Consider the following 24,675-nt stretch of genomic DNA (forward strand, 5'->3'; position numbering starts at 1 on the left):
GCTGAAATAGCTCAGTTGGGAGAGCGTTAGACTGAAGATCTAAAGGTCCCTGGTTCGATCCCGGGTTTCGGCACATTTTGAACTTCTGCTTTGCATGCCACAAAGACTATTTTGAGTCAACTCATATTGACTTTGTTTATAATGATCAAAACCTTTTATCAAGATAATCGACAATACAATTAATTCAACATATTATTTACTTTCTGTCTTTCTTTCAAACTTGCTTCCACCTCTCTTGTATTCAACTTTGCCTCCTTTATTTCCCAATTCTTCCTTTAATTGAAAGTAAAGCTTTGCCTGCATCAGCCTCCAGTTCCCCTTATACAAAACTGTTAGTAGTAAGATGACCTAGCTTGCCGACCCTCGCCATATAGGTCTGTGTTTCTGAGTATAAGTCCATTCATAGTTTACAAACATCATCTAACTAACTTGGCTCCTAAAAAGGAAATTCACCCATCAGACCAATTTAGCTACTGAATAATACTGGACAATTTAACACATAACTGCACATGCAGATAGAGTGACCAGGTTCTGCATTTTTCTTTAACAATTATAAAAAATACAACAGAAAGCCAAAATTGCCAGCTGGATGAAATAGCTCAGTTGGTAGAGCAGTAGACTGAAGATCTAAAGGTCCCTGGTTCAATCCCGGGTTTAGGCACATTTTGAACTTCTGCTTTGCATGCCACAAATGCTATTTGGAGTCAACTCATATTGACGTTGTTTATAATGATCAAAACCATTTATCAAGCTGATCGATAAGACAACCATTTCAACATATTTTTTACATTCTGTCTTTCTGTCAAACTTGCTTCCACCTCTCTTGTATTCAACTTTACCTGCTTTATTTGCCAATTCTTCCTTTAATTGAAAGTAAAGCTTTGCCTGCATCAGCCTCGAGTTCCCCTTATACAAAACTGTTAGTAGTCAGATGACCTAGTTTGCCTACCCTCGCCATATAGGTCTGTGTGTCTGAGTATAAGTCCATTCATAGTTTACAAACATCTTCTAACTAACTTGGCTCCTAAAAAGGAAATTCACCCATCAGACCAATTTAGCTGCTGAATAATATTGGACAATTTAACACATAACTGCACATGCAGATAGAATGACCAGGGTCTGCATTTATCTTTAACAATTATCAAAAATACAACAGAAAGCCAAAATGGCCAGCTGGATGAAATAGCTCAGTTGGGAGAGTGTTAGATTGAAAATCTAAAAGTCCCTTGTTCAATGCTGGGTTTCGGAAAAGTCTGAGAGGTTTCTTGCTTCTCACAAAATATTTCTTGGTATCAGCTCAAGTTTTTCTTTCTTTATTTATCAAAATATTTGATCAACTGATCGACAACATGATCAATTCAACATAGAATTGTCTTTCTGTCCTCCTTCTAAATTTGCTTCCACCTCTCTTGCATTCAGCTTCGACTACAAATGTTTCCTATTTCATGCTTTTTTGTAAAGTAAACTCTTGTCTGCATCAGCTTCCACTTCTCCTTGAACACAGATTTCAGTATTCAGATGACATAGCTTACCTACTCAGGCCAAATACCTCTGTGTAATATGGTGCTAGTCCATTCAGAGTAAAAAACAAAAGCTACCTAACCTGGATCCGAAAAATGCTATTTACCTATTGCACCCGTTAACTGGTGAATGATACAGGACATCTTAAAACATAGCTCTAGCATGAGGTTGAGCATCTATTTTCTTGTGAAGTTTAAAAAAAAAGGATGAAGCCCCAAACTACCAGCAGGCCGAAATAGATCAGTTGGGAGAGCGTTAGACTGAAGATCTAAAGGTCCCTGGTTCAATCCCGGTTTTCGGCACAATTTCAACTTCTGCTTTTCATGTCACAAAAGCTGTTTGGAGTTAAATCAACGCTCTTCTTTATCAAAACCTTTTATCAATCTGATCAACAACACAATCAATTCAACATATTATTTACTTTCTGTCTTCCTTTCAAACTTGCTTCCACCTCTCTTGTATTCAACTATGCCTCATTTATTTGCAACTTCTTGCTTTATTTTAAAGTAAAGCTTTGCCTGCATCAGCCTCCAATTCCCCTTATACAAAACTGTCAGTAGTCAGATGACATAGCTTGTACACCCTGGCCATATAGGTCTGTGTTTCAGAGTATAAGTCAATTCAGAGTTTAGAAAAAAAAATTCTACCTACCTTGTCCCCTAAAAAGGATATTCACTCATCAGACCAAGTTACCTGCTGAATGATACTGGACACTTTAACACATAACTATAAACGAAAATAGAATGACCAGGTTCTGTATGTATCGTCTACAATTATTAATAATACATCAGGAGGCCACAGGGACTTGTTGGCTGAAATATCTCAGTTGGGAGATCGTTAGACTGAAGAGCTTAAGGTACCTGATTCAATCCTGACTTTCAGCACAGTGCGAGGGGATCCTACATTCTTGCAAAATATTTCTTGAAATCAGCTCTAGTTTTTTTTTCTTTATTTCTCAAAATATTTTATCAACTGATCAACAACATGATAACTTCAACAAAAAGTTGTCTTTCTGTCCTCCTTCTAAACTTGCTTCCACCTCTCTTGCCATCAACTTTGATGACGAATTTATCCCATTTTATACTTTTTTCAAAGTAAACTCTTGTCTGCATCAGCTTTCACTTCTCCTTGAACAAAGTTGTCAGTATTGAGATGACATAGCTTACCTACTCAGGCGACATACGTCTGTGTAATACAGTGCTGGTCCACTCAGAGTTTTAAAAGAAAAACGACCTAACATTTATCCCAAAAACGCTACTCACCCATTTCACCAGTTAGCTGCTGAACAATGCAGGACACATTAAAACACAGCTCTAACCTCAGATTGAAAATCCAGGTTCTGCATCTCTGTTCTGGGATTGTTCAAAAAAAGAGGCTGAATACTATAGCTGCTGGCAGGCCGAAATAGCTCAGTTGGGAGAGTGTTAGACTGAAGATCTAAAGGTCCCGGGTTTCGGCACATTTTGAACTTCTGCTTTGCATGCCACAAAGACTATTTTGAGTCAACTCATATTGACTTTGTTTATAATGATCAAAACCTTTTATCAAGATAATCGACAATACAATTAATTCAACATATTATTTACTTTCTGTCTTTCTTTCAAACTTGCTTCCACCTCTCTTGTATTCAACTTTGCCTCCTTTATTTCCCAATTCTTCCTTTAATTGAAAGTAAAGCTTTGCCTGCATCAGCCTCCAGTTCCCCTTATACAAAACTGTTAGTAGTCAGATGACCTAGCTTGCCGACCCTCGCCATATAGGTCTGTGTTTCTGAGTATAAGTCCATTCATAGTTTACAAACATCATCTAACTAACTTGGCTCCTAAAAAGGAAATTCACCCATCAGACCAATTTAGCTACTGAATAATACTGGACAATTTAACACATAACTGCACATGCAGATAGAGTGACCAGGTTCTGCATTTATCTTTAACAATTATAAAAAATACAACAGAAAGCCAAAATTGCCAGCTGGATGAAATAGCTCAGTTGGGAGAGCAGTAGACTGAAGATCTAAAGGTCCCTGGTTCAATCCCGGGTTTAGGCACATTTTGAACTTATGCTTTGCATGCCACAAATGCTATTTGGAGTCAACTCATATTGACGTTGTTTATAATGATCAAAACCTTTTATCAAGCTGATCGAAAAGACAACCATTTCAACATATTTTTTACATTCTGTCTTTCTGTCAAACTTGCTTCCACCTCTCTTGTATTCAAATTTACCTGCTTTATTTGCCAATTCTTCCTTTAATTGAAAGTAAAGCTTTGCCTGCATCAGCCTCGAGTTCCCCTTATACAAAACTGTTAGTAGTCAGATGACCTAGTTTGCCTACCCTCGCCACATAGGTCTGTGTGTCTGAGTATAAGTCCATTCATAGTTTACAAACATCTTCTAACTAACTTGGCTCCTAAAAAGGAAATTCACCCATCAGACCAATTTAGCTGCTGAATAACATTGGACAATTTAACACATAACTGCACATGCAGATAGAATGACCAGGGTCTGCATTTATCTTTAACAATTATCAAAAATACAACAGAAAGCCAAAATGGCCAGCTGGATGAAATAGCTGAGTTGGGAGAGTGTTAGATTGAAAATCTAAAAGTCCCTTGTTCAATGCTGGGTTTCGGAAAAGTCTGAGAGGTTTCTTGCTTCTCACAAAATATTTCTTGGTATCAGCTCAAGTTTTTCTTTCTTTATTTATCAAAATATTTGATCAACTGATCGACAACATGATCAATTCAACATAGAATTGTCTTTCTGTCCTCCTTCTAAATTTGCTTCCACCTCTCTTGCATTCAGCTTCGACTACAAATGTTTCCTATTTCATGCTTTTTTGTAAAGTAAACTCTTGTCTGCATCAGCTTCCACTTCTCCTTGAACACAGATTTCAGTATTCAGATGACATAGCTTACCTACTCAGGCCAAATACCTCTGTGTAATATGGTGCTAGTCCATTCAGAGTAAAAAACAAAAGCTACCTAACCTGGATCCGAAAAATGCTATTTACCTATTGCACCCGTTAACTGGTGAATGATACAGGACATCTTAAAACATAGCTCTAGCATGAGGTTGAGCATCTATTTTCTTGGGAAGTTTAAAAGAAAGGATGAAGACCCAATCTACCAGCAGGCCGAAATAGCTCAGTTGGGAGAGCGTTAGACTGAAGATCTAAAGGTCCCTGGTTCAATCCCGGGTTTCGGCACAATTTCAACTTCTGCTTTTCATGTCACAAAAGCTGTTTGGAGTTAAATCAACGCTCTTCTTTATCAAAACCTTTTATCAATCTGATCAACAACACAATCAATTCAACATATTATTTACTTTCTGTCTTCCTTTCAAACTTGCTTCCACCTCTCTTGTATTCAACTATGCCTCATTTATTTGCAACTTCTTGCTTTATTTTAAAGTAAAGCTTTGCCTGCATCAGCCTCCAATTCCCCTTATACAAAACTGTCAGTAGTCAGATGACATAGCTTGTACACCCTGGCCATATAGGTCTGTGTTTCAGAGTATAAGTCAATTCAGAGTTTAGAAAAAAAAATTCTACCTACCTTGTCCCCTAAAAAGGATATTCACTCATCAGACCAAGTTACCTGCTGAATGATACTGGACACTTTAACACATAACTATAAACAAAAATAGAATGACCAGGTTCTGTATGTATCGTCTACAATTATTAATAATACATCAGGAGGCCACAGGGACTTGTTGGCTGAAATATCTCAGTTGGGAGATCGTTAGACTGAAGAGCTTAAGGTACCTGATTCAATCCTGACTTTCAGCACAGTGCGAGGGGATCCTACATTCTTGCAAAATATTTCTTGAAATCAGCTCTAGTTTTTTTTTCTTTATTTCTCAAAATATTTTATCAACTGATCAACAACATGATAACTTCAACAAAAAGTTGTCTTTCTGTCCTCCTTCTAAACTTGCTTCCACCTCTCTTGCCATCAACTTTGATGACGAATTTATCCCATTTTATACTTTTTTCAAAGTAAACTCTTGTCTGCATCAGCTTTCACTTCTCCTTGAACAAAGTTGTCAGTATTGAGATGATATAGCTTACCTACTCAGGCGACATACGTCTGTGTAATACAGTGCTGGTCCACTCAGAGTTTTAAAAGAAAAACGACCTAACATTTATCCCAAAAACGCTACTCACCCATTTCACCAGTTAGCTGCTGAACAATGCAGGACACATTAAAACACAGCTCTAACCTCAGATTGAAAATCCAGGTTCTGCATCTCTGTTCTGGGATTGTTCAAAAAAAGAGGCTGAATACTATAGCTGCTGGCAGGCCGAAATATCTCAGTTGGGAGAGTGTTAGACTGAAGATCTAAAGGTCCCTGGTTCAATCCCGGGTTTAGGCACATTTTGAACTTCTGCTTTGCATGCCACAAATGCTATTTGGAGTCAACTCATATTGACGTTGTTTATAATGATCAAAACCTTTTATCAAGCTGATCGATAAGACAACCATTTCAACATATTTTTTACATTCTGTCTTTCTGTCAAACTTGCTTCCACCTCTCTTGTATTCAACTTTACCTGCTTTATTTGCCAATTCTTCCTTTAATTGAAAGTAAAGCTTTGCCTACATCAGCCTCGAGTTCCCCTTATACAAAACTGTTAGTAGTCAGATGACCTAGTTTGCCTACCCTCGCCATATAGGTCTGTGTGTCTGAGTATAAGTCCATTCATAGTTTACAAACATCTTCTAACTAACTTGGCTCCTAAAAAGGAAATTCACCCATCAGACCAATTTAGCTGCTGAATAATATTGGACAATTTAACACATAACTGCACATGCAGATAGAATGACCAGGGTCTGCATTTATCTTTAATAATTATCAAAAATACAACAGAAAGCCAAAATGGCCAGCTGGATGAAATAGCTGAGTTGGGAGAGTGTTAGATTGAAAATCTAAAAGTCCCTTGTTCAATGCTGGGTTTCGGAAAAGTCTGAGAGGTTTCTTGCTTCTCACAAAATATTTCTTGGTATCAGCTCAAGTTTTTCTTTCTTTATTTATCAAAATATTTGATCAACTGATCGACAACAGGATCAATTCAACATAGAATTGTCTTTCTGTCCTCCTTCTAAATTTGCTTCCACCTCTCTTGCATTCAGCTTCGACTACAAATGTTTCCTATTTCATGCTTTTTTGTAAAGTAAACTCTTGTCTGCATCAGCTTCCACTTCTCCTTGAACACAGATTTCAGTATTCAGATGACATAGCTTACCTACTCAGGCCAAATACCTCTGTGTAATATGGTGCTAGTCCATTCAGAGTAAAAAAAAAAGCTACCTAACCTGGATCCGAAAAATGCTATTTACCTATTGCACCTGTTAACTGATGAATGATACAGGACATCTTAAAACATAGCTCTAGCATGAGGATGAGCATCTATTTTCTTGGGAAGTTTAAAAGAAAGGATGAAGACCCAAACTACCAGCAGGCCGAAATAGCTCAGTTGGGAGAGCGTTAGACTGAAGATCTAAAGGTCCCTGGTTCAATCCCGGGTTTCGGCACAATTTCAACTTCTGCTTTTCATGTCACAAAAGCTGTTTGGAGTTAAATCAACGCTCTTCTTTATCAAAACCTTTTATCAATCTGATCAACAACACAATCAATTCAACATATTATTTACTTTCTGTCTTCCTTTCAAACTTGCTTCCACCTCTCTTGTATTCAACTATGCCTCATTTATTTGAAACTTCTTGCTTTATTTTAAAGTAAAGCTTTGTCTGCATCAGCCTCCAATTCCCCTTATACAAAACTGTCAGTAGTCAGATGACATAGCTTGTACACCCTGGCCATATAGGTCTGTGTTTCAGAGTATAAGTCAATTCAGAGTTTAGAAAAAAAATTCTACCTACATTGTCCCCTAAAAAGGATATTCACTCATCAGACCAAGTTACCTGCTGAATGATACTGGACACTTTAACACATAACTATAAACGAAAATAGAATGACCAGGTTCTGTATGTATCGTCTACAATTATTAATAATACATCAGGAGGCCACAGGGACTTGTTGGCTGAAATATCTCAGTTGGGAGATCGTTAGACTGAAGAGCTTAAGGTACCTGATTCAATCCTGACTTTCAGCACAGTGCGAGGGGATCCTACATTCTTGCAAAATATTTCTTGAAATCAGCTCTAGGTTTTTTTTTCTTTATTTCTCAAAATATTTTATCAACTGATCAACAACATGATAACTTCAACAAAAAGTTGTCTTTCTGTCCTCCTTCTAAACTTGCTTCCACCTCTCTTGCCATCAGCTTTGATGACGAATTTATCCCATTTTATACTTTTTTCAAAGCAAACTCTTGTCTGCATCAGCTTTCACTTCTCCTTGAACAAAGTTGTCAGTATTGAGATGACATAGCTTACCTACTCAGGCGACATACGTCTGTGTAATACAGTGCTGGTCCACTTAGAGTTTTAAAAGAAAAACGACCTAACATTTATCCCAAAAACGCTACTCACCCATTTCACCAGTTAGCTGCTGAACAATGCAGGACACATTAAAACACAGCTCTAACCTCAGATTGAAAATCCAGGTTCTGCATCTCTGTTCTGGGATTGTTCAAAAAAAGAGGCTGAATACTATAGCTGCTGGCAGGCCGAAATAGCTCAGTTGGGAGAGCGTTAGACTGAAGATCTAAAGGTCCCTGGTTCGATCCCGGGTTTCGGCACATTTTGAACTTCTGCTTTGCATGCCACAAAGACTATTTTGAGTCAACTCATATTGACTTTGTTTATAATGATCAAAACCTTTTATCAAGATAATCGACAATACAATTAATTCAACATATTATTTACTTTCTGTCTTTCTTTCAAACTTGCTTCCACCTCTCTTGTATTCAACTTTGCCTCCTTTATTTCCCAATTCTTCCTTTAATTGAAAGTAAAGCTTTGCCTGCAACAGCCTCCAGTTCCCCTTATACAAAACTGTTAGTAGTCAGATGACCTAGCTTGCCGACCCTCGCCATATAGGTCTGTGTTTCTGAGTATAAGTCCATTCATAGTTTACAAACATCATCTAACTAACTTGGCTCCTAAAAAGGAAATTCACCCATCAGACCAATTTAGCTACTGAATAATACTGGACAATTTAACACATAACTGCACATGCAGATAGAGTGACCAGGTTCTGCATTTATCTTTAACAATTATAAAAAATACAACAGAAAGCCAAAATTGCCAGCTGGATGAAATAGCTCAGTTGGGAGAGCAGTAGACTGAAGATCTAAAGGTCCCTGGTTCAATCCCGGGTTTAGGCACATTTTGAACTTATGCTTTGCATGCCACAAATGCTATTTGGAGTCAACTCATATTGACGTTGTTTATAATGATCAAAACCTTTTGTCAAGCTGATCGAAAAGACAACCATTTCAACATATTTTTTACATTCTGTCTTTCTGTCAAACTTGCTTCCACCTCTCTTGTATTCAACTTTACCTGCTTTATTTGCCAATTCTTCCTTTAATTGAAAGTAAAGCTTTGCCTGCATCAGCCTCGAGTTCCCCTTATACAAAACTGTTAGTAGTCAGATGACCTAGTTTGCCTACCCTCGCCACATAGGTCTGTGTGTCTGAGTATAAGTCCATTCATAGTTTACAAACATCTTCTAACTAACTTGGCTCCTAAAAAGGAAATTCACCCATCAGACCAATTTAGCTGCTGAATAACATTGGACAATTTAACACATAACTGCACATGCAGATAGAATGACCAGGGTCTGCATTTATCTTTAACAATTATCAAAAATACAACAGAAAGCCAAAATGGCCAGCTGGATGAAATAGCTCAGTTGGGAGAGTGTTAGATTGAAAATCTAAAAGTCCCTTGTTCAATGCTGGGTTTCGGAAAAGTCTGAGAGGTTTCTTGCTTCTCACAAAATATTTCTTGGTATCAGCTCAAGTTTTTCTTTCTTTATTTATCAAAATATTTGATCAACTGATCGACAACATGATCAATTCAACATAGAATTGTCTTTCTGTCCTCCTTCTAAATTTGCTTCCACCTCTCTTGCATTCAGCTTCGACTACAAATGTTTCCTATTTCATGCTTTTTTGTAAAGTAAACTCTTGTCTGCATCAGCTTCCACTTCTCCTTGAACACAGATTTCAGTATTCAGATGACATAGCTTACCTACTCAGGCCAAATACCTCTGTGTAATATAGTGCTAGTCCATTCAGAGTAAAAAAAAAAGCTACCTAACCTGGATCCGAAAAATGCTATTTACCTATTGCACCCGTTAAGTGATGAATGATACAGGACATCTTAAAACATAGCTCTAGCATGAGGTTGAGCATCTATTTTCTTGGGAAGTTTAAAAGAAAGGATGAAGACCCAAACTACCAGCAGGCCGAAATAGCTCAGTTGGGAGAGCGTTAGACTGAAGATCTAAAGGTCCCTGGTTCAATCCCGGGTTTCGGCACAATTTCAACTTCTGCCTTTCATGTCACAAAAGCTGTTTGTGTTGTTGATCAGATTGATAAAAGGTTTTGATAAAGAAGAGCGTTGATTTAACTCCAATCAATTCAACATATTATTTACTTTCTGTCTTCCTTTCAAACTTGCTTCCACCTCTCTTGTATTCAACTACTCCTCATTTATTTGCAACTTCTTGCTTTATTTTAAAGTAAAGCTTTGCCTGCATCAGCCTCCAATTCCCATTATACAAAACTGTCAGTAGTCAGATGACATAGCTTGTACACCCTGGCCATATAGGTCTGTGTTTCAGAGTATAAGTCAATTCAGAGTTTAGAAAAAAAAATTCTACCTACCTTGTCCCCTAAAAAGGATATTCACTCATCAGACCAAGTTACCTGCTGAATGATACTGGACACTTTAACACATAACTATCAACGAAAATAGAATGACCAGGTTCTGTATGTATCGTCTACAATTATTAATAATACATCAGGAGGCCACAGGGACTTGTTGGCTGAAATATCTCAGTTGGGAGATCGTTAGACTGAAGAGCTTAAGGTACCTGATTCAATCCTGACTTTCAGCACAGTGCGAGGGGATCCTACATTCTTGCAAAATATTTCTTGAAATCAGCTCTAGTTTTTTTTTCATTATTTCTCAAAATATTTTATCAACTGATCAACAACATGATAACTTCAACAAAAAGTTGTCTTTCTGTCCTCCTTCTAAACTTGCTTCCACCTCTCTTGCCATCAACTTTGATGACGAATTTATCCCATTTTATACTTTTTTCAAAGTAAACTCTTGTCTGCATCAGCTTTCACTTCTCCTTGAACAAAGTTGTCAGTATTGAGATGACATAGCTTACCTACTCAGGCGACATACGTCTGTGTAATACAGTGCTGGTCCACTCAGAGTTTTAAAAGAAAAACGACCTAACATTTATCCCAAAAACGCTACTCACCCATTTCACCAGTTAGCTGCTGAACAATGCAGGACACATTAAAACACAGCTCTAACCTCAGATTGAAAATCCAGGTTCTGCATCTCTGTTCTGGGATTGTTCAAAAAAAGAGGCTGAATACTATAGCTGCTGGCAGGCCGAAATAGCTCAGTTGGGAGAGTGTTAGACTGAAGATCTAAAGGTCCCTGGTTCGATCCCGGGTTTCGGCACATTTTGAACTTCTGCTTTGCATGCCACAAAGACTATTTTGAGTCAACTCATATTGACTTTGTTTATAATGATCAAAACCTTTTATCAAGATAATCGACAATACAATTAATTCAACATATTATTTACTTTCTGTCTTTCTTTCAAACTTGCTTCCACCTCTCTTGTATTCAAATTTACCTGCTTTATTTGCCAATTCTTCCTTTAATTGAAAGTAAAGCTTTGCCTGCATCAGCCTCGAGTTCCCCTTATACAAAACTGTTAGTAGTCAGATGACCTAGTTTGCCTACCCTCGCCACATAGGTCTGTGTGTCTGAGTATAAGTCCATTCATAGTTTACAAACATCTTCTAACTAACTTGGCTCCTAAAAAGGAAATTCACCCATCAGACCAATTTAGCTGCTGAATAACATTGGACAATTTAACACATAACTGCACATGCAGATAGAATGACCAGGGTCTGCATTTATCTTTAACAATTATCAAAAATACAACAGAAAGCCAAAATGGCCAGCTGGATGAAATAGCTGAGTTGGGAGAGTGTTAGATTGAAAATCTAAAAGTCCCTTGTTCAATGCTGGGTTTCGGAAAAGTCTGAGAGGTTTCTTGCTTCTCACAAAATATTTCTTGGTATCAGCTCAAGTTTTTCTTTCTTTATTTATCAAAATATTTGATCAACTGATCGACAACATGATCAATTCAACATAGAATTGTCTTTCTGTCCTCCTTCTAAATTTGCTTCCACCTCTCTTGCATTCAGCTTCGACTACAAATGTTTCCTATTTCATGCTTTTTTGTAAAGTAAACTCTTGTCTGCATCAGCTTCCACTTCTCCTTGAACACAGATTTCAGTATTCAGATGACATAGCTTACCTACTCAGGCCAAATACCTCTGTGTAATATGGTGCTAGTCCATTCAGAGTAAAAAACAAAAGCTACCTAACCTGGATCCGAAAAATGCTATTTACCTATTGCACCCGTTAACTGGTGAATGATACAGGACATCTTAAAACATAGCTCTAGCATGAGGTTGAGCATCTATTTTCTTGTGAAGTTTAAAAAAAAAGGATGAAGCCCCAAACTACCAGCAGGCCGAAATAGATCAGTTGGGAGAGCGTTAGACTGAAGATCTAAAGGTCCCTGGTTCAATCCCGGGTTTCGGCACAATTTCAACTTCTGCTTTTCATGTCACAAAAGCTGTTTGGAGTTAAATCAACGCTCTTCTTTATCAAAACCTTTTATCAATCTGATCAACAACACAATCAATTCAACATATTATTTACTTTCTGTCTTCCTTTCAAACTTGCTTCCACCTCTCTTGTATTCAACTATGCCTCATTTATTTGCAACTTCTTGCTTTATTTTAAAGTAAAGCTTTGCCTGCATCAGCCTCCAGTTCCCCTTATACAAAACTGTCAGTAGTCAGATGACATAGCTTGTACACCCTGGCCATATAGGTCTGTGTTTCAGAGTATAAGTCAATTCAGAGTTTAGAAAAAAAAATTCTACCTACCTTGTCCCCTAAAAAGGATATTCACTCATCAGACCAAGTTACCTGCTGAATGATACTGGACACTTTAACACATAACTATAAACGAAAATAGAATGACCAGGTTCTGTATGTATCGTCTACAATTATTAATAATACATCAGGAGGCCACAGGGACTTGTTGGCTGAAATATCTCAGTTGGGAGATCGTTAGACTGAAGAGCTTAAGGTACCTGATTCAATCCTGACTTTCAGCACAGTGCGAGGGGATCCTACATTCTTGCAAAATATTTCTTGAAATCAGCTCTAGTTTTTTTTTTTTATTTCTCAAAATATTTTATCAACTGATCAACAACATGATAACTTCAACAAAAATTTGTCTTTCTGTCCTCCTTCTAAACTTGCTTCCACCTCTCTTGCCATCAACTTTGATGACGAATTTATCCCATTTTATACTTTTTTCAAAGTAAACTCTTGTCTGCATCAGCTTTCACTTCTCCTTGAACAAAGTTGTCAGTATTGAGATGACATAGCTTACCTACTCAGGCGACATACGTCTGTGTAATACAGTGCTGGTCCACTTAGAGTTTTAAAAGAAAAACGACCTAACATTTATCCCAAAAACGCTACTCACCCTTTCACCAGTTAGCTGCTGAACAATGCAGGACACATTAAAACACAGCTCTAACCTCAGATTGAAAATCCAGGTTCTGCATCTCTGTTCTGGGATTGTTCAAAAAAAGAGGCTGAATACTATAGCTGCTGGCAGGCCGAAATAGCTCAGTTGGGAGAGCGTTAGACTGAAGATCTAAAGGTCCCTGGTTCGATCCCGGGTTTCGGCACATTTTGAACTTCTGCTTTGCATGCCACAAAGACTATTTTGAATCAACTCATATTGACTTTGTTTATAATGATCAAAACCTTTTATCAAGATAATCGACAATACAATTAATTCAACATATTATTTACTTTCTGTCTTTCTTTCAAACTTGCTTCCACCTCTCTTGTATTCAACTTTGCCTCCTTTATTTCCCAATTCTTCCTTTAATTGAAAGTAAAGCTTTGCCTGCATCAGCCTCCAGTTCCCCTTATACAAAACTGTTAGTAGTCAGATGACCTAGCTTGCCGACCCTCGCCATATAGGTCTGTGTTTCTGAGTATAAGTCCATTCATAGTTTACAAACATCATCTAACTAACTTGGCTCCTAAAAAGGAAATTCACCCATCAGACCAATTTAGCTACTGAATAATACTGGACAATTTAACACATAACTGCACATGCAGATAGAGTGACCAGGTTCTGCATTTTTCTTTAACAATTATAAAAAATACAACAGAAAGCCAAAATTGCCAGCTGGATGAAATAGCTCAGTTGGGAGAGCAGTAGACTGAAGATCTAAAGGTCCCTGGTTCAATCCCGGGTTTAGGCACATTTTGAACTTCTGCTTTGCATGCCACAAATGCTATTTGGAGTCAACTCATATTGACGTTGTTTATAATGATCAAAACCTTTTATCAAGCTGATCGATAAGACAACCATTTCAACATATTTTTTACATTCTGTCTTTCTGTCAAACTTGCTTCCACCTCTCTTGTATTCAACTTTACCTGCTTTATTTGCCAATTCTTCCTTTAATTGAAAGTAAAGCTTTGCCTGCATCAGCCTCGAGTTCCCCTTATACAAAACTGTTAGTAGTCAGATGACCTAGTTTGCCTACCCTCGCCATATAGGTCTGTGTGTCTGAGTATAAGTCCATTCATAGTTTACAAACATCTTCTAACTAACTTGGCTCCTAAAAAGGAAATTCACCCATCAGACCAATTTAGCTGCTGAATAATATTGTACAATTTAACACATAACTGCACATGCAGATAGAATGACCAGGGTCTGCATTTATCTTTAACAATTATCAAAAATACAACAGAAAGCCAAAATGGCCAGCTGGATGAAATAGCTCAGTTGGGAGAGTGTTAGATTGAAAATCTAAAAGTCCCTTGTTCAATGCTGGGTTTCGGAAAAGTCTGAGAGGTTTCTTGCTTCTCACAAAATATTTCTTGGTATCAGCTCAAGTTTTTCTTTCTTTATTTATCAAAATATTTGATCAACTGATCGACAACATGATCAATTCAACATAGAATTGTCTTTCTGTCCTCCTTCTAAATTTGCTTCCACCTCTCTTGCATTCAGCTTCGACTACAAATGTTTCCTATTTCATGCTTTTTTGTAAAGTAAACTCTTGTCTGCATCAGCTTCCACTTCTCCTTGAACACAGATTTCAGTATTCAGATGACATAGCTTACCTACTCAGGCCAAATACCTCTGTGTAATATGGTGCTAGTCCATTCAGAGTAAAAAACAAAAGCTACCTAACCTGGATCCGAAAAATGCTATTTACCTATTGCACCCGTTAAGTGATGAATGATACAGGACATCTTAAAACATAGCTCTAGCATGAGGTTGAGCATCTATTTTCTTGGGAAGTTTAAAAGAAAGGATGAAGACCCAAACTACCAGCAGGCCGAAATAGATCAGTTGGGAGAGCGTTAGACTGAAGATCTAAAGGTCCCTGGTTCAATCCCGGTTTTCGGCACAATTTCAACTTCTGCTTTTCATGTCACAAAAGCTGTTTGGAGTTAAATCAACGCTCTTCTTTATCAAAACCTTTTATCAATCTGATCAACAACACAATCAATTCAACATATTATTTACTTTCTGTCTTCCTTTCAAACTTGCTTCCACCTCTCTTGTATTCAACTATGCCTCATTTATTTGCAACTTCTTGCTTTATTTTAAAGTAAAGCTTTGCCTGCATCAGCCTCCAATTCCCCTTATACAAAACTGTCAGTAGTCAGATGACATAGCTTGTACACCCTGGCCATATAGGTCTGTGTTTCAGAGTATAAGTCAATTCAGAGTTTAGAAAAAAAAATTCTACCTACCTTGTCCCCTAAAAAGGATATTCACTCATCAGACCAAGTTACCTGCTGAATGATACTGGACACTTTAACACATAACTATAAACGAAAATAGAATGACCAGGTTCTGTATGTATCGTCTACAATTATTAATAATACATCAGGAGGCCACAGGGACTTGTTGGCTGAAATATCTCAGTTGGGAGATCGTTAGACTGAAGAGCTTAAGGTACCTGATTCAATCCTGACTTTCAGCACAGTGCGAGGGGATCCTACATTCTTGCAAAATATTTCTTGAAATCAGCTCTAGTTTTTTTTTCTTTATTTCTCAAAATATTTTATCAACTGATCAACAACATGATAACTTCAACAAAAAGTTGTCTTTCTGTCCTCCTTCTAAACTTGCTTCCACCTCTCTTGCCATCAACTTTGATGACGAATTTATCCCATTTTATACTTTTTTCAAAGTAAACTCTTGTCTGCATCAGCTTTCACTTCTCCTTGAACAAAGTTGTCAGTATTGAGATGACATAGCTTACCTACTCAGGCGACATACGTCTGTGTAATACAGTGCTGGTCCACTCAGAGTTTTAAAAGAAAAACGACCTAACATTTATCCCAAAAACGCTACTCACCCATTTCACCAGTTAGCTGCTGAACAATGCAGGACACATTAAAACACAGCTCTAACCTCAGATTGAAAATCCAGGTTCTGCATCTCTGTTCTGGGATTGTTCAAAAAAAGAGGCTGAATACTATAGCTGCTGGCAGGCCGAAATAGCTCAGTTGGGAGAGTGTTAGACTGAAGATCTAAAGGTCCCGGGTTTCGGCACATTTTGAACTTCTGCTTTGCATGCCACAAAGACTATTTTGAGTCAACTCATATTGACTTTGTTTATAATGATCAAAACCTTTTATCAAGATAATCGACAATACAATTAATTCAACATATTATTTACTTTCTGTCTTTCTTTCAAACTTGCTTCCACCTCTCTTGTATTCAACTTTGCCTCCTTTATTTCCCAATTCTTCCTTTAATTGAAAGTAAAGCTTTGCCTGCATCAGCCTCCAGTTCCCCTTATACAAAACTGTTAGTAGTCAGATGACCTAGCTTGCCGACCCTCGCCATATAGGTCTGTGTTTCTGAGTATAAGTCCATTCATAGTTTACAAACATCATCTAACTAACTTGGCTCCTAAAAAGGAAATTCACCCATCAGACCAATTTAGCTACTGAATAATACTGGACAATTTAACACATAACTGCACATGCAGATAGAGTGACCAGGTTCTGCATTTATCTTTAACAATTATAAAAAATACAACAGAAAGCCAAAATTGCCAGCTGGATGAAATAGCTCAGTTGGGAGAGCAGTAGACTGAAGATCTAAAGGTCCCTGGTTCAATCCCGGGTTTAGGCACATTTTGAACTTATGCTTTGCATGCCACAAATGCTATTTGGAGTCAACTCATATTGACGTTGTTTATAATGATCAAAACCTTTTATCAAGCTGATCGAAAAGACAACCATTTCAACATATTTTTTACATTCTGTCTTTCTGTCAAACTTGCTTCCACCTCTCTTGTATTCAAATTTACCTGCTTTATTTGCCAATTCTTCCTTTAATTGAAAGTAAAGCTTTGCCTGCATCAGCCTCGAGTTCCCCTTATACAAAACTGTTAGTAGTCAGATGACCTAGTTTGCCTACCCTCGCCACATAGGTCTGTGTGTCTGAGTATAAGTCCATTCATAGTTTACAAACATCTTCTAACTAACTTGGCTCCTAAAAAGGAAATTCACCCATCAGACCAATTTAGCTGCTGAATAACATTGGACAATTTAACACATAACTGCACATGCAGATAGAATGACCAGGGTCTGCATTTATCTTTAACAATTATCAAAAATACAACAGAAAGCCAAAATGGCCAGCTGGATGAAATAGCTGAGTTGGGAGAGTGTTAGATTGAAAATCTAAAAGTCCCTTGTTCAATGCTGGGTTTCGGAAAAGTCTGAGAGGTTTCTTGCTTCTCACAAAATATTTCTTGGTATCAGCTCAAGTTTTTCTTTCTTTATTTATCAAAATATTTGATCAACTGATCGACAACATGATCAATTCAACATAGAATTGTCTTTCTGTCCTCCTTCTAAATTTGCTTCCACCTCTCTTGCATTCAGCTTCGACTACAAATGTTTCCTATTTCATGCTTTTTTGTAAAGTAAACTCTTGTCTGCATCAGCTTCCACTTCTCCTTGAACACAGATTTCAGTATTCAGATGACATAGCTTACCTACTCAGGCCAAATACCTCTGTGTAATATGGTGCTAGTCCATTCAGAGTAAAAAACAAAAGCTACCTAACCTGGATCCGAAAAATGCTATTTACCTATTGCACCCGTTAACTGGTGAATGATACAGGACATCTTAAAACATAGCTCTAGCATGAGGTTGAGCATCTATTTTCTTGGGAAGTTTAAAAGAAAGGATGAAGACCCAATCTACCAGCAGGCCGAAATAGCTCAGTTGGGAGAGCGTTAGACTGAAGATCTAAAGGTCCCTGGTTCAATCCCGGGTTTCGGCACAATTTCAACTTCTGCTTTTCATGTCACAAAAGCTGTTTGGAGTTAAATCAACGCTCTTCTTTATCAAAACCTTTTATCAATCTGATCAACAACACAATCAATTCAACATATTATTTACTTTCTGTCTTCCTTTCAAACTTGCTTCCACCTCTCTTGTATTCAACTATGCCTCATTTATTTGCAACTTCTTGCTTTATTTTAAAGTAAAGCTTTGCCTGCATCAGCCTCCAATTCCCCTTATACAAAACTGTCAGTAGTCAGATGACATAGCTTGTACACCCTGGCCATATAGGTCTGTGTTTCAGAGTATAAGTCAATTCAGAGTTTAGAAAAAAAAATTCTACCTACCTTGTCCCCTAAAAAGGATATTCACTCATCAGACCAAGTTACCTGCTGAATGATACTGGACACTTTAACACATAACTATAAACAAAAATAGAATGACCAGGTTCTGTATGTATCGTCTACAATTATTAATAATACATCAGGAGGCCACAGGGACTTGTTGGCTGAAATATCTCAGTTGGGAGATCGTTAGACTGAAGAGCTTAAGGTACCTGATTCAATCCTGACTTTCAGCACAGTGCGAGGGGATCCTACATTCTTGCAAAATATTTCTTGAAATCAGCTCTAGTTTTTTTTTCTTTATTTCTCAAAATATTTTATCAACTGATCAACAACATGATAACTTCAACAAAAAGTTGTCTTTCTGTCCTCCTTCTAAACTTGCTTCCACCTCTCTTGCCATCAACTTTGATGACGAATTTATCCCATTTTATACTTTTTTCAAAGTAAACTCTTGTCTGCATCAGCTTTCACTTCTCCTTGAACAAAGTTGTCAGTATTGAGATGACATAGCTTACCTACTCAGGCGACATACGTCTGTGTAATACAGTGCTGGTCCACTCAGAGTTTTAAAAGAAAAACGACCTAACATTTATCCCAAAAACGCTACTCACCCATTTCACCAGTTAGCTGCTGAACAATGCAGGACACATTAAAACACAGCTCTAACCTCAGATTGAAAATCCAGGTTCTGCATCTCTGTTCTGGGATTGTTCAAAAAAAGAGGCTGAATACTATAGCTGCTGGCAGGCCGAAATAGCTCAGTTGGGAGAGTGTTAGACTGAAGATCTAAAGGTCCCGGGTTTCGGCACATTTTGAACTTCTGCTTTGCATGCCACAAAGACTATTTTGAGTCAACTCATATTGACTTTGTTTATAATGATCAAAACCTTTTATCAAGATAATCGACAATACAATTAATTCAACATATTATTTACTTTCTGTCTTTCTTTCAAACTTGCTTCCACCTCTCTTGTATTCAACTTTGCCTCCTTTATTTCCCAATTCTTCCTTTAATTGAAAGTAAAGCTTTGCCTGCATCAGCCTCCAGTTCCCCTTATACAAAACTGTTAGTAGTCAGATGACCTAGCTTGCCGACCCTCGCCATATAGGTCTGTGTTTCTGAGTATAAGTCCATTCATAGTTTACAAACATCATCTAACTAACTTGGCTCCTAAAAAGGAAATTCACCCATCAGACCAATTTAGCTACTGAATAATACTGGACAATTTAACACATAACTGCACATGCAGATAGAGTGACCAGGTTCTGCATTTATCTTTAACAATTATAAAAAATACAACAGAAAGCCAAAATTGCCAGCTGGATGAAATAGCTCAGTTGGGAGAGCAGTAGACTGAAGATCTAAAGGTCCCTGGTTCAATCCCGGGTTTAGGCACATTTTGAACTTATGCTTTGCATGCCACAAATGCTATTTGGAGTCAACTCATATTGACGTTGTTTATAATGATCAAAACCTTTTATCAAGCTGATCGAAAAGACAACCATTTCAACATATTTTTTACATTCTGTCTTTCTGTCAAACTTGCTTCCACCTCTCTTGTATTCAAATTTACCTGCTTTATTTGCCAATTCTTCCTTTAATTGAAAGTAAAGCTTTGCCTGCATCAGCCTCGAGTTCCCCTTATACAAAACTGTTAGTAGTCAGATGACCTAGTTTGCCTACCCTCGCCACATAGGTCTGTGTGTCTGAGTATAAGTCCATTCATAGTTTACAAACATCTTCTAACTAACTTGGCTCCTAAAAAGGAAATTCACCCATCAGACCAATTTAGCTGCTGAATAACATTGGACAATTTAACACATAACTGCACATGCAGATAGAATGACCAGGGTCTGCATTTATCTTTAACAATTATCAAAAATACAACAGAAAGCCAAAATGGCCAGCTGGATGAAATAGCTGAGTTGGGAGAGTGTTAGATTGAAAATCTAAAAGTCCCTTGTTCAATGCTGGGTTTCGGAAAAGTCTGAGAGGTTTCTTGCTTCTCACAAAATATTTCTTGGTATCAGCTCAAGTTTTTCTTTCTTTATTTATCAAAATATTTGATCAACTGATCGACAACATGATCAATTCAACATAGAATTGTCTTTCTGTCCTCCTTCTAAATTTGCTTCCACCTCTCTTGCATTCAGCTTCGACTACAAATGTTTCCTATTTCATGCTTTTTTGTAAAGTAAACTCTTGTCTGCATCAGCTTCCACTTCTCCTTGAACACAGATTTCAGTATTCAGATGACATAGCTTACCTACTCAGGCCAAATACCTCTGTGTAATATGGTGCTAGTCCATTCAGAGTAAAAAACAAAAGCTACCTAACCTGGATCCGAAAAATGCTATTTACCTATTGCACCCGTTAACTGGTGAATGATACAGGACATCTTAAAACATAGCTCTAGCATGAGGTTGAGCATCTATTTTCTTGGGAAGTTTAAAAGAAAGGATGAAGACCCAATCTACCAGCAGGCCGAAATAGCTCAGTTGGGAGAGCGTTAGACTGAAGATCTAAAGGTCCCTGGTTCAATCCCGGGTTTCGGCACAATTTCAACTTCTGCTTTTCATGTCACAAAAGCTGTTTGGAGTTAAATCAACGCTCTTCTTTATCAAAACCTTTTATCAATCTGATCAACAACACAATCAATTCAACATATTATTTACTTTCTGTCTTCCTTTCAAACTTGCTTCCACCTCTCTTGTATTCAACTATGCCTCATTTATTTGCAACTTCTTGCTTTATTTTAAAGTAAAGCTTTGCCTGCATCAGCCTCCAATTCCCCTTATACAAAACTGTCAGTAGTCAGATGACATAGCTTGTACACCCTGGCCATATAGGTCTGTGTTTCAGAGTATAAGTCAATTCAGAGTTTAGAAAAAAAAATTCTACCTACCTTGTCCCCTAAAAAGGATATTCACTCATCAGACCAAGTTACCTGCTGAATGATACTGGACACTTTAACACATAACTATAAACAAAAATAGAATGACCAGGTTCTGTATGTATCGTCTACAATTATTAATAATACATCAGGAGGCCACAGGGACTTGTTGGCTGAAATATCTCAGTTGGGAGATCGTTAGACTGAAGAGCTTAAGGTACCTGATTCAATCCTGACTTTCAGCACAGTGCGAGGGGATCCTACATTCTTGCAAAATATTTCTTGAAATCAGCTCTAGTTTTTTTTTCTTTATTTCTCAAAATATTTTATCAACTGATCAACAACATGATAACTTCAACAAAAAGTTGTCTTTCTGTCCTCCTTCTAAACTTGCTTCCACCTCTCTTGCCATCAACTTTGATGACGAATTTATCCCATTTTATACTTTTTTCAAAGTAAACTCTTGTCTGCATCAGCTTTCACTTCTCCTTGAACAAAGTTGTCAGTATTGAGATGATATAGCTTACCTACTCAGGCGACATACGTCTGTGTAATACAGTGCTGGTCCACTCAGAGTTTTAAAAGAAAAACGACCTAACATTTATCCCAAAAACGCTACTCACCCATTTCACCAGTTAGCTGCTGAACAATGCAGGACACATTAAAACACAGCTCTAACCTCAGATTGAAAATCCAGGTTCTGCATCTCTGTTCTGGGATTGTTCAAAAAAAGAGGCTGAATACTATAGCTGCTGGCAGGCCGAAATATCTCAGTTGGGAGAGTGTTAGACTGAAGATCTAAAGGTCCCTGGTTCAATCCCGGGTTTAGGCACATTTTGAACTTCTGCTTTGCATGCCACAAATGCTATTTGGAGTCAACTCATATTGACGTTGTTTATAATGATCAAAACCTTTTATCAAGCTGATCGATAAGACAACCATTTCAACATATTTTTTACATTCTGTCTTTCTGTCAAACTTGCTTCCACCTCTCTTGTATTCAACTTTACCTGCTTTATTTGCCAATTCTTCCTTTAATTGAAAGTAAAGCTTTGCCTACATCAGCCTCGAGTTCCCCTTATACAAAACTGTTAGTAGTCAGATGACCTAGTTTGCCTACCCTCGCCATATAGGTCTGTGTGTCTGAGTATAAGTCCATTCATAGTTTACAAACATCTTCTAACTAACTTGGCTCCTAAAAAGGAAATTCACCCATCAGACCAATTTAGCTGCTGAATAATATTGGACAATTTAACACATAACTGCACATGCAGATAGAATGACCAGGGTCTGCATTTATCTTTAATAATTATCAAAAATACAACAGAAAGCCAAAATGGCCAGCTGGATGAAATAGCTGAGTTGGGAGAGTGTTAGATTGAAAATCTAAAAGTCCCTTGTTCAATGCTGGGTTTCGGAAAAGTCTGAGAGGTTTCTTGCTTCTCACAAAATATTTCTTGGTATCAGCTCAAGTTTTTCTTTCTTTATTTATCAAAATATTTGATCAACTGATCGACAACAGGATCAATTCAACATAGAATTGTCTTTCTGTCCTCCTTCTAAATTTGCTTCCACCTCTCTTGCATTCAGCTTCGACTACAAATGTTTCCTATTTCATGCTTTTTTGTAAAGTAAACTCTTGTCTGCATCAGCTTCCACTTCTCCTTGAACACAGATTTCAGTATTCAGATGACATAGCTTACCTACTCAGGCCAAATACCTCTGTGTAATATGGTGCTAGTCCATTCAGAGTAAAAAAAAAAGCTACCTAACCTGGATCCGAAAAATGCTATTTACCTATTGCACCTGTTAACTGATGAATGATACAGGACATCTTAAAACATAGCTCTAGCATGAGGATGAGCATCTATTTTCTTGGGAAGTTTAAAAGAAAGGATGAAGACCCAAACTACCAGCAGGCCGAAATAGCTCAGTTGGGAGAGCGTTAGACTGAAGATCTAAAGGTCCCTGGTTCAATCCCGGGTTTCGGCACAATTTCAACTTCTGCTTTTCATGTCACAAAAGCTGTTTGGAGTTAAATCAACGCTCTTCTTTATCAAAACCTTTTATCAATCTGATCAACAACACAATCAATTCAACATATTATTTACTTTCTGTCTTCCTTTCAAACTTGCTTCCACCTCTCTTGTATTCAACTATGCCTCATTTATTTGAAACTTCTTGCTTTATTTTAAAGTAAAGCTTTGTCTGCATCAGCCTCCAATTCCCCTTATACAAAACTGTCAGTAGTCAGATGACATAGCTTGTACACCCTGGCCATATAGGTCTGTGTTTCAGAGTATAAGTCAATTCAGAGTTTAGAAAAAAAATTCTACCTACATTGTCCCCTAAAAAGGATATTCACTCATCAGACCAAGTTACCTGCTGAATGATACTGGACACTTTAACACATAACTATAAACGAAAATAGAATGACCAGGTTCTGTATGTATCGTCTACAATTATTAATAATACATCAGGAGGCCACAGGGACTTGTTGGCTGAAATATCTCAGTTGGGAGATCGTTAGACTGAAGAGCTTAAGGTACCTGATTCAATCCTGACTTTCAGCACAGTGCGAGGGGATCCTACATTCTTGCAAAATATTTCTTGAAATCAGCTCTAGGTTTTTTTTTCTTTATTTCTCAAAATATTTTATCAACTGATCAACAACATGATAACTTCAACAAAAAGTTGTCTTTCTGTCCTCCTTCTAAACTTGCTTCCACCTCTCTTGCCATCAGCTTTGATGACGAATTTATCCCATTTTATACTTTTTTCAAAGCAAACTCTTGTCTGCATCAGCTTTCACTTCTCCTTGAACAAAGTTGTCAGTATTGAGATGACATAGCTTACCTACTCAGGCGACATACGTCTGTGTAATACAGTGCTGGTCCACTTAGAGTTTTAAAAGAAAAACGACCTAACATTTATCCCAAAAACGCTACTCACCCATTTCACCAGTTAGCTGCTGAACAATGCAGGACACATTAAAACACAGCTCTAACCTCAGATTGAAAATCCAGGTTCTGCATCTCTGTTCTGGGATTGTTCAAAAAAAGAGGCTGAATACTATAGCTGCTGGCAGGCCGAAATAGCTCAGTTGGGAGAGCGTTAGACTGAAGATCTAAAGGTCCCTGGTTCGATCCCGGGTTTCGGCACATTTTGAACTTCTGCTTTGCATGCCACAAAGACTATTTTGAGTCAACTCATATTGACTTTGTTTATAATGATCAAAACCTTTTATCAAGATAATCGACAATACAATTAATTCAACATATTATTTACTTTCTGTCTTTCTTTC

At 37.5% G+C, this 24,675-nt stretch overlaps 11 non-coding genes across 11 annotated transcripts; all 11 read left to right on the plus strand.

Annotated features, from left to right (window-relative positions):
* Positions 1-73, plus strand: TRNAF-GAA (transfer RNA phenylalanine (anticodon GAA)). Its single transcript has one exon. It is a non-coding gene; the product is annotated as a tRNA-Phe (tRNA).
* Positions 74-4,656: 4,583 nt separating this feature from the next.
* Positions 4,657-4,729, plus strand: TRNAF-GAA (transfer RNA phenylalanine (anticodon GAA)). The gene has a single exon. It is a non-coding gene; the product is annotated as a tRNA-Phe (tRNA).
* A 2,256-nt stretch (positions 4,730-6,985) lies between these two features.
* TRNAF-GAA (transfer RNA phenylalanine (anticodon GAA)) lies at positions 6,986-7,058 on the plus strand. Its single transcript has one exon. It is a non-coding gene; the product is annotated as a tRNA-Phe (tRNA).
* Positions 7,059-8,154: 1,096 nt separating this feature from the next.
* TRNAF-GAA (transfer RNA phenylalanine (anticodon GAA)) lies at positions 8,155-8,227 on the plus strand. The gene has a single exon. It is a non-coding gene; the product is annotated as a tRNA-Phe (tRNA).
* A 1,675-nt stretch (positions 8,228-9,902) lies between these two features.
* TRNAF-GAA (transfer RNA phenylalanine (anticodon GAA)) lies at positions 9,903-9,975 on the plus strand. The gene has a single exon. It is a non-coding gene; the product is annotated as a tRNA-Phe (tRNA).
* Positions 9,976-11,071: 1,096 nt separating this feature from the next.
* Positions 11,072-11,144, plus strand: TRNAF-GAA (transfer RNA phenylalanine (anticodon GAA)). The gene has a single exon. It is a non-coding gene; the product is annotated as a tRNA-Phe (tRNA).
* A 2,256-nt stretch (positions 11,145-13,400) lies between these two features.
* Positions 13,401-13,473, plus strand: TRNAF-GAA (transfer RNA phenylalanine (anticodon GAA)). Its single transcript has one exon. It is a non-coding gene; the product is annotated as a tRNA-Phe (tRNA).
* A 4,582-nt stretch (positions 13,474-18,055) lies between these two features.
* On the plus strand, positions 18,056-18,128 carry TRNAF-GAA (transfer RNA phenylalanine (anticodon GAA)). The gene has a single exon. It is a non-coding gene; the product is annotated as a tRNA-Phe (tRNA).
* Positions 18,129-20,961: 2,833 nt separating this feature from the next.
* TRNAF-GAA (transfer RNA phenylalanine (anticodon GAA)) lies at positions 20,962-21,034 on the plus strand. The gene has a single exon. It is a non-coding gene; the product is annotated as a tRNA-Phe (tRNA).
* A 2,256-nt stretch (positions 21,035-23,290) lies between these two features.
* On the plus strand, positions 23,291-23,363 carry TRNAF-GAA (transfer RNA phenylalanine (anticodon GAA)). Its single transcript has one exon. It is a non-coding gene; the product is annotated as a tRNA-Phe (tRNA).
* A 1,096-nt stretch (positions 23,364-24,459) lies between these two features.
* TRNAF-GAA (transfer RNA phenylalanine (anticodon GAA)) lies at positions 24,460-24,532 on the plus strand. Its single transcript has one exon. It is a non-coding gene; the product is annotated as a tRNA-Phe (tRNA).
* The last annotated feature ends 143 nt before the right edge of the window (positions 24,533-24,675 follow it).

This window comes from Triturus cristatus, chromosome 8 (assembly GCF_964204655.1).
Source record: "Triturus cristatus chromosome 8, aTriCri1.1, whole genome shotgun sequence".
Taxonomy (NCBI): Eukaryota; Metazoa; Chordata; class Amphibia; order Caudata; family Salamandridae; genus Triturus; species Triturus cristatus.